The sequence below is a fragment of the Pseudopipra pipra genome, chromosome 24, assembly GCF_036250125.1.
Source record: "Pseudopipra pipra isolate bDixPip1 chromosome 24, bDixPip1.hap1, whole genome shotgun sequence".
Taxonomy (NCBI): domain Eukaryota; kingdom Metazoa; phylum Chordata; class Aves; order Passeriformes; family Pipridae; genus Pseudopipra; species Pseudopipra pipra.
This window is the reverse complement of record NC_087572.1, coordinates 4,249,732-4,267,807: the sequence shown is the minus strand read 5'-3', so window position 1 is coordinate 4,267,807 and position 18,076 is coordinate 4,249,732. Positions and strand designations below refer to the sequence as shown.

The following is an 18,076-nucleotide window of genomic DNA, read 5'->3' as shown; positions in this document are numbered from 1 at the left end:
ACCTGCCAGAAGGAAGTAGCACTTCACCATGATTATCTACTCATTTTTTATCAAATGTTAGAGTTTTTTGCTAAAAGTGTGCATTTTAACTTGTGTGGTGTGGTGCACTTTCAAAGGGTTTCACCAACAGCAATGCAGAACTCAGTCCTGACAACAGCAGGGAAGAGACTTCTACATACAAGAGGAAAAATAAAAAGGTGAATAACTCCAGTAGGGCTTGGAGATCCCACTGCAGCATCAAGAGGGAACGCTGCAGTGGCATGAACTGCTCCCATAAGGAATGTGCCTGCACAGGGACACAGGGAGGTGTCCCATGCCTGGAACTGCATCAGTCGAGTCCTGTGGGGCAGCAGAACGTGCCTCTCTAACCCACAATATATTTCATATTAAGGGCAGCAATTAACTCAATTAGTGGTCACCCAGCGAGCTCCTATGTTACAGAAGGAGTTCTTTTTAGGCAGCAAACCCAACCTCCAGCATGGTTGGAAACAGGAAGATGCTGCACAAGCACAAACGTGCTGGTGCCATTGGGAAATGGGGAATGGCTGCATAGGCTCCTGCTGCAGGTGGCTGATCCCAAACACTGCATTAATGCCAGATGGGTGGATCTCGGATTTCAGATGAAACACACACATCCCCATTTACAGTGATTCAACCCAAAAAGACAGTCCTCCTACTAAAATGCAAGTGTCACATCCATTTTTCCCCACAGTAAGTGCAGATCACACATATGATCACTGCAAAAGCCATAAGGGACTGTGCCGGGTACCACACTGGCTCATTACTTGTGTGACAAATTATCAACTTGAAAATCAAATATCTGCACAGCTCCAAGCTGAATTTTTTTCCAATTTGCATTTTTTTTCAATTTGCATTTAAAAAAAAAAATTATAATTCACTGCTTGGAGCAGCAAAGATATATTTTTCTTTAAAACACGGCAACAAATTTCAAGCATATTTCCCAAAGCACCATCAAAGAGCTCATTGCTGCCGATACCAAGAGGTCTGGATCTTTTTGTGTCTGGAAATCAACCTTTAATTTTAAGCTTGTGCAAAGCCTGGGGTTCTCCCAGGTTGTTTTCAACAAACTTGCCCCATCCTGAGCTCTAATGACTCATCTCCAGACATCTCTGACTCGCAGCACCTGAACTGCTGCACCCATGAAACACCTTGTGACTAGGCAAAACCACAGTCCATGGGTGGGAAAGCAAGGCAAGGAGATTAACTTGGGAAAAACAGACAAAAACTGCGTGTTGCCCAGTTGGTGTTTCCTCTGGAGATGTGGAACTGAGCGACTGCTGGGTTTGGCTGACGCTCGGCGTCGTGGGGTGCAGCCAAAATCCCAAATGCTGTTGCTCCATTAGCAAAGCTCTGATGATGTTTTCCAACAGAGAGGCTTGTGATTTTCCCCTCTCCACTTGTTTTCTGTAAATGTCTCAAAATATTTTCTCAGGGAGTGTTTCTGCTGATGGGAATCGGGGGAAAAACAGGAGCAGACCCTTGAGGTAACACAGGAACAACCCACCCACAAACCTGCTTCAAGAGGTGCACAGCTGCAGCTCCACTTGATGTCTCCCCCCCCCAACCAGCTCGAAAATTTATTAGAACAGGTGTTTTTAATGAAAAAACAAGTGTTCTTCACCTAAACCAAGACGTTTTTCTAGTGGCAAAGCTCAAGTGCTGCAAAAGTTACAATTAATCAAAGCTTAGTTTCAGTATAACTCACCACCCCTGGGTTTTCTGCCACAGTCAGAAGCTTCAGAAGGTTGCACTGTTTCCAAAACAAGCACAATCTAGCTACAATTTTCCAGTTTATTTTACAGTTAATACATCAAAAGGGCAGAGTTCTTTGTTTCTTTACAATTGTATTTTCAAAGGCCCAGGCAGGAGCTGCATGGGAACTGAGGGCTTTTTGCATCTGCTCCTACCACAGGAGTGATTTACAACTGTTCGTGCTGAGAAATCATGAGAAATGGTTAATGTACAACCACTCCCCCCAGCAAACAGAGCCAACCCTGTAATCAGGTTGGTACCTCAACGAGACACCGATGAGCTCCGTGCACACCTTGCAACCTGCAGGGTGCTGGCACCTGCTCCCTCACTTGTGTTTGCAGGGAACCTTATCACTGGCACAGATGTAGCTCAGACGCTTCAAAAAAGTATATAAAAAAAAAGTTTAATTCCACCCTATTTGCATATGTTGCATATAATGCAATGTATGTGCATCCCTAGATCACTGGCCTGTGTTGGGATCAGCACTGCATGGATCAAACCCCACCTGTGCCACAACCAGGCTCGTGCTGGAGAGTCCAGCTCAATTATAAAAAAAAAAAATAAACCTGCAAGAAAAGCGTCACAGTGAAATACCAAATTTCCCTGTAATTGCAAGTCTCCTTTCTTTGCCCAACTCATCCCTCACGTCCATTATCTACTTCCATTCCTCCCTGGCGGATCCAGTTCCCCCCAGCTCTCCCTCTCGATTCACCGTGCAAGGGGAACTCCTTTTTTAATAAACCACATGTCTGCAAAAGGAATATCACCATTTGTCATCACCGGGGCACATGAAGAGAGTCAACCATCATTTTTAAATAAGCCAAGAGCAGTGGCTGCAAAACACGAACCACTAACGCTGTCCCTGCCACCCCTGGTTTTCCCACTGGCATCTGATGGGTGTTTGCAGGTGGGAGCAAGAGCACCTGAACCAGGAAGAGGAATATTTCCACACTGGTGTCCCAAAACTGAGGGGATGGGAGACACCAGCTACTCGAAGCACCTCGCTTCAGAACAAAATAAAACAGAACAAAAACTTGCTCCAGTGCGCAAGAGCGAGGGGAAAAAAGGTCATTTTTTGACATGAACACACTCAGGCACTGCAAGTCCCTTCAGTTCTTGTTATCAAGGGGATATTCAAACCTCAGTGAGGACCCCAAACCTCACTGCAGAGAGAGGTGTCCTGCCCGAGGATGGGCACACCAGCTGCTCTGACCTCATCAGGCAACCCCAGCTTTATTCCACCATTTCCCAGGGGAGGGAAGGGAAGTGCCGAGACAGGGGGGAGCAAACAAACTGATGCAGCCGCCCATAAACAAAGGAAGTGTTTTCTGAAGGCGGCATCGAGGTGGACAGGATGGAAATAACAGAAGCAGCAGTTACAACAACAACAACAAAAAGCTCCAGGAGAAGTCTGAAGAAACTATTTCTTCCAACAACACACGCTGGAAGAGGTATCAGAGGAATTCAGCACGTGGCCATTTCCCTGCTATCGCCAGCACACCCTTCCCATGTTGATGGAGTTGCTCTCACTGCAGATAAACCCCCTTCTCCAGGGTCTATCCTGTGCCTGTCCCCTACAATATTAAATTATTATTCAGAACCCCCTGGAGAATGAAGCCAGCTCATCTGTGTGATTAAGTCAGCAAACCCATGTGTCTGCAAGAGCTCTTTTCCATCATGTTTAAACACCCAGGAGGGGCCTGGCTGCACACGAAAATCCACATAAAAACAACGTATATCTACCCCGCAATTTTTCCCTCCCAAAATACTTCCTCTTCCTAGTTGTTCCCCCTCTCCAAGAAAGTGTAGGGATCCTTAAACCTTTGTGACTAGAGCTATGTACAAACACTGAAAATGGGCATTTGCAGCTGGACTCCTCCCCAGGCCCTAAACGCTTCCAGCTTGTCCCAGATGAAAGTAATCCCAGCAGCTGGACCAGGCAGCCCACACCAAGTTTACCACGTTGCTATTGGATGTGCTTATTCACCAAGACTCTCAGGAGCTGCTCACCACACACACTCACTCTCAAGTTGGCAGTGGGAGATAAAAGAGCAGCGATATCGGCATCAGCCACCAGCACCGATCCCAGGAGGGATGGAGGGATGTGGATGCAGTGCTGCTGTTCCCTGGGATGGAGGAACACCAGGGAAGTGCCTGGTATTCACCCCACTTGGTTTCTCACTGCTCAAATTTTAATACTGGCCACTGAATCCTAAAAGCTCTGTTTTCTCGCATGGAACGTGCCCCCTTCCTCCTGCAAGCAGCTTGGGAACACATCCTCTGCCTGTGTCAGGGCATGTTTACAAGATAAATGGACTTTCTATTACCTCTGCACACTTACACACACTCACACAGGAGAAAGAGAGATGCTGGTTAGGTGACACTTTTTTTTAACTTCATACCAACAACCCCCACACAACTTTAACCCACAATTTCCATCTTGCCTGTCAATCACCGCCAGCCAACAGTTGCAAAACAGGTACTTGGGACAGAAAACTTTGGCCTAATGCTGGATTTCAAGACTTTTCAGACAAAAATAAGCAGCTGAGTTTTCATTTACGTGAAGAACAGGAGAGAGCACCCTTGCCCAGGGAGGATGGCAGCTCATCACTGCTCTTTTCCAAGGGGCTGCATCCCTGGAGGGTCCCACCAGCTCGTGTCTGATGCGCAGGTCAAGGTGACACTGCCTGGATATGTGTCTTTACAAGCAGGACTAGAACACCACATGCACACAGAACACAGAATTTAAAGGACAGACCAGTTTTTGTTCAGGGATTCAAGGGGGGTTTTTTGTCAGACTGCAAAATGCCACCCTGAGCTGCCTCTGCATCTCTTATATTCTATTACATTGGCTGTAGAACTCCCTTATCCATTGTTTCAGAACTGGAAGGCAGCAGCAAGGCAGGGCTGCAGGAGAAATATTTCCTGGCTAGGGCAGCTAAACTGGACCTGAAAGATCTTTACCCTTCCATGAACCAGCCCCTGCCCAACGACAAATGACTCCTAAAACTCCCCAGGAATGGTCACCAGCTGCATGTTTCTCATTTTCTGAGTGCCTGGCTCGAGGCACCGCGGGCAGCTCACGGAGGCAGAAACCGGGGCTGGAATATGAAACGTGTCAAAGGGATAAAACCAAACCACCCTTCGAGCTGTCCCGGAGCATCCAGCCCCATCTCACCAGAGAATTGCAAAGACCAGCTCACGCTTTTTTTGATCCATTTGCACACAGGCACCGCGGATGAAGCCGGGCGGGAATTATTAATCCCGTCTTCGGAGCAGAGTTTGAATAGCGGGGAATAAAATACAGCCCGAGGCCCTGCACACAATGGGATGGGACTGTCCCCCCTTCCATCCAGCTCGCTCTTATGTTCAGTGATACACGAGCCCCGGGGGGGGAAAAGTCCATATGGAATCACGCCCTGAGCCCGCTCCAGCACGGAAAGGCGGGAGATGCTGCGGGACCAGCAGCAGCACGCGCCATCTTCCACCTCCAAGGGTTTGGCTCTGCAATTCTACTATAAAGCCACGTGAGCAGCTTAGTTATTTATTTAACTAAAAGCTTTTAATTATCTCTCTCTCACACACGCGCGTTACGTGGGGCGGGGAAGGGGGGGAATAATCAGCCTACAACCGGTGACCCGTGGGTTCAAAGGAATTGTGGTTTTCACAGAAACAGCTAACTAGCCCAATTCTTCTCCTGCTGCTTCCAAACAGTGTCCCTATTCCCAAGCTCCAGCCACGGTGTGTTTGCTGCAGTTACAACTCGGGCTGAGCTGATCCCGTGTGAGCAGGACTCGGTTTGGGCAGAGTAAAGCTCCTCCCCAGGTCTGGGCTCCAAGGTTTCCTCAGGAGGGTTATTCCACGGTGTGACCCTGTTGGGAAGCCAGGCTGACATCCCATGGCACTCACACTCACCAGCAGATGGACTGGGCTGCTCCCCAAAAATGTGTGTGTGGGAGGGAAGCACCCAACGACGGAGCTCTCCCATCACCCCAAGGAGAAACAGCTCCCGGAGCTGCTCTTCTTCCCACAGCTTTCAGGCTCTCCACTGAGATCAGGGAGGTACAACATCCTCGGTCCCCTCCAAAAGCACCAGAGTTCAAGTGCTGTGAGGCTTTATAAATTATAAATCACAACCCACTGCTGTCGATGTTTGCTCTGAGCACAGCAGCTAAAGCAGGCTGGCATGGGAATTTGTTTAAAAAGCCCGGATCAGAAATGCAGCAGGGTCTGCAGGAGCGTGCCCTGGAAGAGTACAATTGCCTGAACACACCCCCCAAGCCCACACAATTTTCCTCTCTGTGGAACTGCTTTAAAAAAAAAAAAAAAAAGAGATTTAGTTCATCTACATGGAGAAATTAAAAGCATTTGCTTTTAATACACAATGTGAGGGGAATTACAAAAGCAGAAATTCACATAAACAGAAAAACAAGCGTAAACAACCGACTGAACGTAAAGAAACTAATAATATTAATCTGGATTAAGTACAAGCCATGAACATTCCTACCTAATCCATCCGATGGGCAGAGATAAATCCCTGCTATGCAGCATCCTACAGCTCTTTGCAACTTAAGGAACCACAATACTGATCAAAACAGTAGTAGATGAGACATATAAAGAGAAATCTTTACGTACAGCCCTCTGCTTAATCTACACAGGATTACAGCAAAAGCCAAGCACCAAGAAAGCAGAACAATCATTGCAAAAGATCCCCAGGCCCAGGGTGCAATTTCCACTCCCCATGCAAAGCTCTCTGGAGCTTCCCCAGAGAGGTGCAGGACAGCAACAAAACACAGCTTGGAGCCTGAACAACCTGAGCAGCTGCCATTTCTTAACGCTCCAGGAAAGTTGCACAGGGAGAGCCACGGGCTGGGAGAAGCCAGGAGTTCAAAAGCACAAAGTCAGGTTGATGGTAGGAAATGATTTGCATCCATGGGGCTGCTGCAGGGCCCTCAGACTCCTCTATTAAAGCAACACCTCTGATTCATCACAGCTTATTCCCAGGGATGTAAAAGCAGCTCCAGCAAGTCCAGGCACTGACCCAGTGAGGCACATCAACACAAGCCAAGCTTCAGCTCCCCACTGCAGCCCCACACATGCCTCCATCCACAGCAGGATGGGAAGCTCCCACTGGGAGCAGGGATCCCTCACTCAGGCACCTGGGGAGAGCCAGAGCTTTCCCACCCACCATGGGCACAAGATCTCTGAGGATCACTGACTTCTCAGGCTTATTCCAAGAAATAGGTGCACTATGGCAGTAAGGGGCTGAAAAAAACCCGCTCTGCAGTGGAACTGGTACTGACAAATGAAGAGCCTCTCAGCACACACTCCTCACTGGAGAACACAAGGAAAGGTGTTTGAGGAGAAACTCCTGGCCAAATGCTGTGGACACACAGTCAACACCTCCACTGAACTGCCCCGAGGATGAACAGCAGGAGGTTCACTTGCTGACCCCAAAAATCCAAGATTCCTTTGAGATGCTAAATAACCCCTGGTGAAAACACAGCACAGAGCCACTACTTTCAATCAGCAACCCTCTGTACACACAACTTTATTCCAGCACATTACACACCACATTCACATCATCATCATCCTGCCATCAACATATCAAAGCACACGGAGCATCCCAACATCCCTGCAAGCTACAGCAACACTTTGATGGCTAATGAATGAATTTGTAGGGGTGGTTGGCTGCTCACTAGAGAAGCCAGGTCCCCACCTCCCATCCATTCTAATATCTGCTCGACAAGCAGTAAATGGGGCGTCGGGGAGAGACATGTTTTACCACTTTTTGAAAATCAAACGCTGTCAAGTGAAAAATCCCGTGGCCGCTCATGCGGAGCGAGGGCAGTTGGCAGGGAGATGCCAGAGCCAGGAGCTGTAGGTTTGGAGTATCACTGTCTGAAGCATTTTTTTTTTAGGCTTTGGGAACATACAGTGTTTGGAAACAGGCCGAGAATGGTCCTCCCTCCTCAGGAGTGTTGCTTTCCCTGCGAACGCTTTGCGTCTGATAATCTTATTTGTTTTAAATTGCAACTGTGAGATCAGACGAAAACACAGGTAATTTCCATTCTCCTAATCTAAACTGGTAGAGGAAATAACGAATGTGTTTATGTTAGGGGAAAAATAATCATCCTTCTCTCTGTTTCATAAGGCTCTAATTGAGTTTTCACGGTAAGGAGCGCTATGTTTATCCCGATATTTACCTTCCACAGCAGATTATGTTTGTCCATGGGAATCCTAGAAAATCCTCACCTTCTTTATTAAGGCCATGGCAGCAGAGATATGCAAAGGACCCCACTGCCTTTTGAATCACACCCAACGCTCCAAATCATCCCAGAAACATAGCTGAGGATGCCAGGGGCTGGCACGATGCAAAATATAAACATCAAGTGTGTCAGCACCGCTGACACGAGACACACACTGCGAGCAGGACAGCCCTTACGAACCACCACAACACTGCAGGAAAAGCTTCAAGTCACTAAAAATACGGTTGGACCAGCCATTAAAAAAGGAAAAAAACCTACTTTGGACCTCCTCAAAGCAGCCTTTGAAGCAAAGGGAGCAGCAACACACAAGTCAGCTTATTGTGAAAGGAACTGCACTCCGCGGCACCAGGGCAGCGACAGCGGCCGGGGCAGAGCCCCTCTGCATCCCCCATCCAGACCAGGAGTGTCCTCCACCCCCTGAGACCTTACAGGGATTATTTTTGCATTCAGCAACTCAACTGTGAGTAAGAATAATCACTAATTCAAAGACCATCCCTCCAGATCTACCAAACTAAGGCAAATGAAACCCAGCGTGTTTTGAAGGCTTAAGATACTAAATAGAAAGAGCAAGGTAAGGCAAAAATTGAGCTTGTGGTGCTGCTCAGAAATAAGATTTTCATGGAATAGTTTGCGTTGGAAGGGACCTATTTTGCTTTGCTTCTCCACTACCTTAATTAAATTATAACACACAGAAATATAATCGAACCAGCACAACACCTGCCCCAGGATCTGGACCATCTCTAAGACATTTTCTCTTTGCTGCCAAGCATGCAATTCTTGAATAACCATTTACACACCCCCAGCAGGGAGGGCCGTCGGCCCCTGCCCAAAACCACCCCCCCCCAAACCACACACAGCCCTCTGGGCACACAAAGGGGGAGCAAGTTCCGCTTCCCCAAGAAACACGGAAGCGAGGGCCCGGGACACTTGCAGCCACGGCACTCACAGAGGCGGTCGAGGTGGATTTTAACTCATTCCAGACCCTTTGGAGCTGTTTTCACTGTGAACGGTGCCCCTCTGGAGATGGGAAATAAAAATATGCCTTGGCGGAAGATCCTGTTAGCTGGAGAGCGTCGCTTCCCAGCCGGCTGAGGTGTTTTCCTGAGCTGGAATTCAGAGGGAAGTGGGATGCACGGCCGGGAAAGAGCCTTCACCTGGCTGGTGGTGCCAGACCACGGCACCCACGTTTGTCCCACGGGTGCATGAGCAGGTCCCCGTGGGTTTACAGAGCCCAGAGCAATTCCCCGCCAGCCCTTCCCCGCCATGTCTCCTTCCTCCTCCTCCTCCTCCTCCTCCTGCACAATGGACTCCGGGCAGAGCTGGGGACTCCGGCTCGGCCACGGCAGCCCCCAGGCACCCCCTGCCCCAGTGACTGGGTGCCGGCTCCCCTGCGCTGTCCCCATCCTGCTATCCCTGTCTCTTGGCTCCTGCAGGATCTGCCTCGGGCTGAGCCTCAGCCTTTCGGCTTCCAGTTCTCCATGACACACGGAGGGAGCGCTCACACACGAGCCGTGCACACACACACAGAGTGCAAACACGGATACGCGGTGCACACGCACAGTGCAAACGCATACACCACGCACAGACACACCGTGCACACGCACACGGAGCGCAAACCCGCCGTGCAAACACAGATACACCATGCAAAGACACACACACACCGCGCAAACACCCAGTGTGCACACACACACACACGCAGTACACACGCGCGCAGTGCAAACATGCCATGCAAACACAGATACACCGTGCAAACACCCACCTGGTGCAAACACACCAGGCGCACACACATACACACACACACAGAGCCCGCAGCAGCCGCACCGCACACCCCCCATGCCCAACACACACACGCGCGGTGCCCGTGCAGACCACGCGTGCATCCTCCAGCACCCCACGCACCCGCATCCTTTACCCGCACAGGGGCTCGGAGCTCAGACAGTGCGAACACAGACACACAGACACACAGACAGACACACGCACAGACACACGCACACACGCACCCGGTGCGGACACAGACGCACCTCTCGCACTCGCACCCCGCGCACAACCGCACACGCGCACGCACACGTGCCCACCCGCGCAGGGGGCCGCACCGCACCGCCCCGCCGCCGGCGGACAGGCGGACACGCAGACACACGGACCCGCCGCGCCAAGGCCGCGCGCGCTCCCGCGCAGCACTTACCCGGCCGCCCCCGCGCGCGCGCGCGCGGCGCCCGCCGCCCCTCTCTCACGCCGGGCCCCGCAGAGCCCCGCGCTGCGGTGCCGGGCCCCTCACCCCGGGGGCTGTGCCGTGCCGTGCCGTGCCCAGCCCCGCCGCTTCTCTTCTCCTCTCGCCGCGCTCCCCGTCCGGCTCCGCCGCTCTGCGCCCGCCGCCGCCCGCCCGCGGCTCTGCCCCCCCAGCCCCGCGCGGCCCCGCCTCTCCCCCCCCACAACACTGTAGTAAGTTCTCATTGGTCCGGGGCGGTGGGCGGGGCGCCAGCGCCGCCTCGCCATTGGCCGAGGGGAACCCGCGGCCGGCGGGGCGGGCGGGGGGAGCGGGCGCGCGCCCCCTCATGGCTCCCCCCTCCTTCCCTTCACGTTTCCCTCCCGCGGGCGGCCCTGAGGGACCGCCCGGTCCCGCCTCGCTCAGCCCCGCCACAAACGCACCCCTGCGAGGGGAGGCTGAAACGATGCCGACAACAACATCCCCCCGGTAAACCGATGGTGGGGGGGGGGCGATGGTTTGGCGCCGCACGGCACCGGTAGGAACGGGGCAAGGAGGGGCCCTGCCCGCCGGTACCACTCCCCCTCCCTCCCTGACCTAGATTTTAAATACAGTTCGCTGTCTCCCAGAGAAAGTTGTAGCCCAGCTCTGCAGGGAGACCCGGGGGAGATGAACGCAGGGGGGGCGGGATGAAGGAGGTGGGAGGGATGAAGAAATGCGCGGGGGCGTTGGGGTGTTCTTTAGGCTATTACTATATTCTTTAATCCTCTCTTTTTTTTTTTTTAAGCATAAGGCCATTCAGGTACTGCCTCAGTCCGTGGATGGCGAGCCAAAAAAAAAAAGCGATAACTGAAATGGGGAGCACTCGGTCAACAAGAAATCCCCCCCCAGGAGCCCGGCACAGCCCCGCCGAGGAGCCAGACCTGCCCCTGCTCTGCAATCCCGCACCTATGGCAAGGACTGGCTTTTCCCCACCCACAGCCAAATTATAATCGGTTATTTTTCTCAACCAGAGCTGTCCAGCTCTCCCTGCTACGTACATCAGAGCAAAACGCTGCCCAGCACCATCAGCACTCCTGCTGCCAGCCTGCCCAGCTCGGGGGGCCAAACCCCCCTCAAACATTTGCACAGTCCCAAAGGACACTTGGCACCGAGGCATCTCTGTTTGTTTCCCGGAGAGAATTAAGCTCTCAGGCACATTATTCTGCTTGGATTAAGAGCAACCGCCCTGCCTCTTCATCAGCAGATAATACCCCGGGCTGATGCACACCCTGGTTGGGACAGCTCCATCCTCATGCTGAGCCCTCACTGGTACTGACCTAGCAAGGACCACTCACACTGAGGGCACTTGTGCTAAATGGGAGCTAAAACCCCTCAGTTTTCTGAAAAATTGACATGCTCCTTGCAGCTGTTTACCCCTTCTCCTTTATATGTCTAGGACACTCAACTCAAAAAGAATGGGGCAGCTCCCCTTTGCCTCAGTGTTGAGACTGCTTGGAAAAAGCTCCTTAAATGAGAGGGAAGACAGGTATTTTCGCCTCAAATCTGGACTATCTGGTGGTTTCCTTGGACCCAGCTGAGCACATCTGATTAAAAGACACAAGCTGGGAAAGGTCTGGCGGCTGCAAGTCGCTGCTCCTACACTGGGGAGAGGCAGTTCCCTTGAAACGTGCCCTGAAGCTGACTTCACTCCCCACAGCAATAAATTAACACGTTTTAATAGCCTGGGCTGTGCACAGGAGGAGCCTCTGATGTTTGGTGCTGACCCACCACAACTGGTGCTGCTCACCCAGGGGTGGGCTGAAAACAGATGAGAAACACGAGCCCAAAGAGCTTGGAGGAGAAAACCACCCAGCAAAGAAAACACAATTTTTGGATGGCAGCAACTTCTTGCAATTAAGAAAAAACAAGCAAACAAACCCACATCACTTCATCATCAGCTGGTTGCAGATTAAGTGGAGGAGAGACCAGGGCAACAAAAACTTCGCATCAAAGCAGTGATTTAACACCACACAGCACATCATCCACTGCACTGGGATCACCAGATGATCCCCAACTCCATCTGCCAGCAGCTGAGACCAGAGAGCAGCAGCATTCTGAGCCATTATTTCCCAGGTGAAGCATTTATCCACAGGGAGCAGCGCTAGTGCAAGCTGCAGACACGCTGTGCAGGAGGGCAAAGGATGCTGCTGACACCTCTCCAGGCCCCAAACAAATGGCTGAGAGCTCGAGTGGGAGGAGGAGCTTCAAAGCTAAAGAAAGAGAAACTAAAAAGTTGGGCTATCAGGTATGAAAAGAGGAACTTGGTCTGTGCCTTGAGAGCGCCTGGAAAATGCTCTGTTGGGGCAGAGGGATTTAAGCCAAAGCTCCTTTTGTAGGAAGCAGAAAATAAGGATAAAAAGGAGGGAAAAAAAACCCAAAACCACCATTATTGTGCACAGGGAAATATACCCATCACCACCACACTTCTGTAAGCCTCTGACTTAGCTTCTAACCATTTCCCTCCTACACAGCCCCAAACTGACCTCTGAAATCCCATAGGAAGTAATGGAAATGTCTTAAATTCTTCCCTATAAGAACAGTTTGCCCCATGCCAAGCCTGGATTGCAAATATTTAAAGAACTCTCCCAGTTACAGCTGGTTTAAGTTGCTTTACAGGAGTCATTTAGAGACTGGGAATTATTTTAGTAAATCAGGATTTCGTGGTATTCAGCTGCTGGATATAGGAATAAGGAGAGGAATTACATCCATTTTAGGCACGTGTTTGGGGTCGCTGAGGCAGAGGTTGGTCCTTGCAAGCTGAAAGGCCACTGGGAGCGCTCAGATCCTGATGGATTCGGTCAGTGCAAGTCAACTGGGTCAGGGAGGACGATGCCAAGCCCTGCCCTCTGCCTGGTTCATGTGCAGACACTCACAAGCAGCTCGGCAGGACACACTGGAGCATCCTAAGAGCATCCAGACAGTAGATTAAATCCAGCCCAAGTAAGTTCTTCACAGAACAAACCCTTTGAGAGGTGATCCAGCGCTCTGCAGGTGCCACAGGATGCCCTGCTGGTAGGATTTGTTGTAAAGCAGGGCTCCCAGTTTACACCAGTGCCAGGGAACGCCGTGCCAGGGGCATTACTGGCACAACAATCAAAGGCACAGAGCTCTCCTCGCTTCTCCAGCGAGGAATTCCCAGTCTAAACAAAGCAACTGTGCATCACGGTGCTCCCTCCCCCAGAGCAAGCAGGATTTAAGGTGAAGAGGAATACTGGGGATTATGCCAAATTCCAGGAAAACAAAGGAATTAAGCTGGTCAGCCAACCCTTTATCCACTCCTGCTCCCCATGAGCTGGCTGGGGGTGTATGATGCACACGTCTGTGAACACACAACAGGCACACTCCGTTCCTGTGCCACGTTCACACACTTTGCACACAAGTGACAGTCCCCAGCGCAGCAGCAGCCATTTCACAAGAGCAAACAAGGTGGGAGGAGAGCAGGTGGCTCAGTTTTGCCAGCTCCTGGCCCTCTGCCCCTGGCTCCTCTTCCCAGTTTTGCTGTCACCGTCAGCAGTGCTGATCTGGCTGGGAGCAGAAGGCCAGGATGAGGAGGAAAGGAAACTGCCCTTGGACTTCTCAGGCTTTGTGTCCCTGTAACACAGTGATCTAGAACTGAGATATTCCAGGTAAATGATTCACCTAGAAGGAAGGGATGCCTCAGCTAATGCTGCATTTCTCCTGTGTCCACCCCTCTCTCCAGCACAGAATTCACTCCTGAAAACACCTCTGAACTGCAAACTCAGGGAGTTTTCACAAAGGACTAGAACGCTCTGCACTGCTTTGCTACAACATGTTTGCACAGTGAAGGCAACCTGCAACATCCACACTCACCTGGCTCTGTATCAACTCTTAACCAAAGATTAAATCTAGTCCAGCCCGATACAACACTCTCCAAAACCAAGAATCGATTCATTGTTGAGGAGTTATTAAAGAGCCAAGCAGCACCCTCCATAGTTAAAGAGAATGAGTGATTTGGGCATTGGAATCACACTTGGCATCAGGGCAGTCTGCCTCAAGTTTTGCTAAATCCAAGCTGCCTTTTCCATCCTTTTTCAGTGTGGTTTTCTACTGGAGAGTTTTCCTTTGTTGGCTGTAATTTGTGTCCTTTGAAGGCCACTGATGCTAAACTAAAACTCTGCATCCTCCCCTGCGGGCAGAAGAATCCATTTTTTGGGCCATTAGGTCTTTTTGGTACTGGGCTGGCTCACGGGGATCCCTTTTGGGGAGATGGGGAAAGCAGAGGGTATGGCAGGGAACTAACTCTGCACACCCAGGAATTCCCATCCCACCCGAAATCTGGTAAATTGATGCAAAAAGCTCCCACCGTGGGTTTCACCAGTTTGCATGAAGTTGATGTTCACTTGAGTCAGTGTCTTGCAGCACAGCAGACGAGCTCCAAGGAGAAAGAGGAATAAAGCAGATGAAGAGGAGCTTCAGCTCTCTGCAGGCTGTGTGCCAGTGCAGGGAAGAACAGCTCCCTGGAAAGGCAGCTTTGTTCCAGGGCTTAGAGTCAGCGTGTAAAGCACATTTCTGCCAAGATGCACCACTGTAGATTAGAGGGGGAGGTCAGCTGCAGCCTGCAGGAGCCAGTGTTCACATGGAGAATATTTCTACACTGACAGAGAAATACTTTTCCTCTCAAGGAAGTGTCAAACGTGCAAGTGGCTGCACCTAACGGATCGAGAAAGTGCTTAAAACATCCTGGAGAATAAATGACAGGTGATGCTGTGAATGCAGGTAGTGCAGGCTCAGGGAAAGGCAGAATCAGTGTGGCACAAGCCTGAGCTCCAGAAACAACCCCAGGAATGGACTGAACCATGGAAAGAGCCACTGCAGAAGCCACAGCCTGTCCCACAGCACACCGACCTCCACCACCTTGAGAGCTCACCCTGCTTCCATTAACTTACTAGGATTTCATCCCCTGCTGTCTCAGTGAAAAGATGACACAACTAAAACCAGAGGAGAGGGCTTGACTGCCTCCCCCTCATTAAGGAATTCCAGGAGATGCTGTGGGAATTCCCTGTGTTTGGGCAGCGGGGGGAAGTTGAAGCCCTTGCACCAGCTTCCTAAACCAAGCAGGACCAGGCAGGCTGGCCAGAGAGGCAGCTGTCCCTTCGGCGGGGGACAAGCTCGGCTATGCAGCCTTTGTTGAAATGAACCCAAAAATGATAGTGAGTGCCACCTAGGGACCAGCGCTCGGCAGGGAGGCAGCTGAGCCACACCACAGACAGAGCATGTCGAGGCTGATTTCCTCCTTGCACGGACGAGGAGTCAAACTGCAGCCAGGAGAGGCTCTGGACCACTGAAATAACCCCAGGTGGGTGAGTTTTGAACAGCAGCTTCTCCCCAGAAAGGCACCAGTTCAGTGAAGGAGGTTTGACTCCATATTGTTGTGCTGTTGTATGGGCACAGTGCATCCCTTGGCTTCAAAATACTCAGAGCTCTTTGGTTTAGGGAAGGGCATTTTCCAGATCAGGGTTTATTTAGGACCAGTGTGTACCTAGCAGTAAGTCAGAAGTAGATACTTGGCAGAGAGCCCTTGGGTTTGCACTAACACATCCCATGTAATCCAAATTCACCCAAGCCATGGACCCAGCATTAGTCAACAGACAGCAGTTTGTTATTGAGGGCTAGACCTGCACATCAGCAAGGGACACCTGGCAAGACCTAACACTTATTTAATTAAAACTTGACCCAAATATAACTTTTAAGCAGAGCTCCCTTATTTCTTCCACAAATATGAGCTGAAGCTCTGAACCACCTTCTTCAGCTCTGCCTCCCCTGCCTGACCCCTCTTTGGACCTTGCAGGGTTTGTCTTGAGCTACTCAACTGGATCAGACTTGTCACCCCAAGTCCTGCTTAGGGATGATCCCAAAACCTTATAGGCACAGCCCAGAGTCTGTGCCAGTCTGCCCAGAGGCATTTCTGCAGGTGCACAGTGATTAACTGGTGCACATTTCCATATCACAAATTAAAAAAAAAAAAAAAAGAAGAAGAAAAAGACCTCAGCTTGCTTGAAATGCAGCATATTAACCTTTGAAACTGGCAGTCATGGATACCAGCTTCAAAAAGATTAATATCAATAGGACAAAATCCCAGAGGATAGCATCCCATTGCTGCTGGGTTTTCTGGAGCAAAAAATAAGGCATTTTTAGCTTTATTTATTTCTTTATCTTTCTATCCTATTCTATAAAGAAATCCTGAAGTGGTTCATATTTATAGACAGAATCCAAGTACTGGAGGAGGGCAAGGGGAACGAGAAGTTGCCAAGGAGAGCTGTGGGTATGGATGGAGCAATGGGAAGGCAAGGGCAGGAGTCCTGCTGCCATTGTCACAGCTAATTTCCAATACTCTGAAAAAGGTCTGTAACCGAAATAAATAATAACTCTGCTAGTTTAGGGGGTTCTGCAGGTCCACTGAGGCTGCACAACAGTAAATCCTCGGAGCAGGAGATGCAGCAGCAGCTTGGAGATGCTGATCTTACCCTGCACTCGGCGCAGACTGCGTCAGAAAAAAGCTAATAATCATTAAGCTGCCATCTTTTATTTCTAATTATTTGTCTCCACAGCAGGGTTTCTCCAACCATCAAGCAAAAGGGGAAGCAAGTCTCAAAGGAGTAACTGTTTTGAAGCGGGCTCGCAGCTGCCACGGCATGAATGGCTCTCCAAGAACAGTAGCAACCGCTCCGCAGTGCCCACGGAGCTGGGAGGGAAAGCATCTCTGTTTGGGCTGGTTTTCAATGTCGGTTTTTAGGTCAACTAAAACAGCCTTTCTTATGCAATAGAAAGCTCACTTGCTTTGGGGTTTTTGCTTTCATTTAATTAGATGGTAATTCCGAGGGCAGCACCGCTGTTCTGAACCCCACAATGAGAACTGTTTCACTGCCTTACAAAGCAACAAAGTGAAAACACTGAGCTAAGCCGGCCCTAGAACTTGACACCGCATTGGGAGTCTGATGGTCTCTTCTGAGGGGGTGGGACAAGTGAAAGGGACACCCTGCTGCCACATTTCTATAGACTCATTTAGGTTGGAAAAGCCCTCCAAGATCATGGAGTCCAACCATTCCCCCAGCACTGCCAAGGCCACCACGAACCCCTGTCCCCAAGTGCCACATCCACATGGCTTTTAAATCCCTCCAGGGATGGGGACTCCACCACTGCCCTGGGCAGCTGTGCCAGGGCTGGACAACCCTTTCCATGAAAAATTTTCCCAGTGTCCAACTTGAACCTCCCCTGGCACAACTTGAGGCCGTTTCCACTTGTCCCATCCCTTGTTCCCTGGGAGCAGAGCCCGACACCCCCCCAGGCTCCCCCCTCCTGTCAGGGAGTTGCAGAGCCAGAAGGTCCCCCCTGAGCCTCCTTTCCTCCAGGCTGAGCCCCCCCCCAGCTCCCTCAGCTGCTCCTGCTGCTCCAGCCCCTTCCCCAGCTCCATTCCCTTCCCTGGACACGCTCCAGCCCCTCAATGTCTTCCTTCTCATGAGGAAGAGAAACCCCAGTTTTCACGGTTTGGCCTCAGCAGTGCCCAGCACAGGGGGACAGTCACTGCTCTGGTCCAGTGGCCACACCATGGCTGGTACAAGCCAGGTGCCCTTGGCCTCCTTGGCCACCTGGGCTCATGTTCAGCTGCTGCTGACCACTGGGAGAGGTCAAAGCAGAAAATCTCACTGAGAGGTGCAAAAGCAGGAGATCTCATTTGTTCTTCCTCTCTGAGTCACGTGTAAACAAGAATTAAGGGGAGACCCAAGTTCACAACACAACAAGCTGCTCAAGGGCTCCATGAACAATGCCA

General features: G+C 50.9%; 1 protein-coding gene and 1 long non-coding RNA gene across 51 annotated transcripts in view; one reads left to right on the top strand and one right to left on the bottom strand.

The window, feature by feature from the left end:
* EPB41 (erythrocyte membrane protein band 4.1) overlaps nucleotides 1-18,076 on the bottom strand; it is a 95,741-nt gene that overhangs the window by 66,047 nt on the left and 11,618 nt on the right. For 3 of the 50 annotated variants that reach the window (XM_064634976.1, XM_064634986.1, XM_064634980.1), the window contains exon 1: nucleotides 10,225-10,331. The exons of 34 other annotated variants lie outside the window; for them this stretch is intronic. The gene's annotated coding sequence lies outside the window, so the exon portion shown is untranslated. Of the gene's footprint in view, nucleotides 1-8,988; nucleotides 9,007-10,224; nucleotides 10,358-18,076 lie in introns of those variants that run through there. 13 more of the 50 variants (XM_064634950.1, XM_064634981.1, XM_064634961.1 and 10 more) reach the window with 9 other exon arrangements.
* LOC135402138 (uncharacterized) lies at nucleotides 10,555-17,075 on the top strand. The gene is made up of 3 exons (XR_010425033.1): nucleotides 10,555-10,734; nucleotides 11,033-15,604; nucleotides 16,857-17,075. It is a non-coding gene; the product is annotated as an uncharacterized LOC135402138 (long non-coding RNA).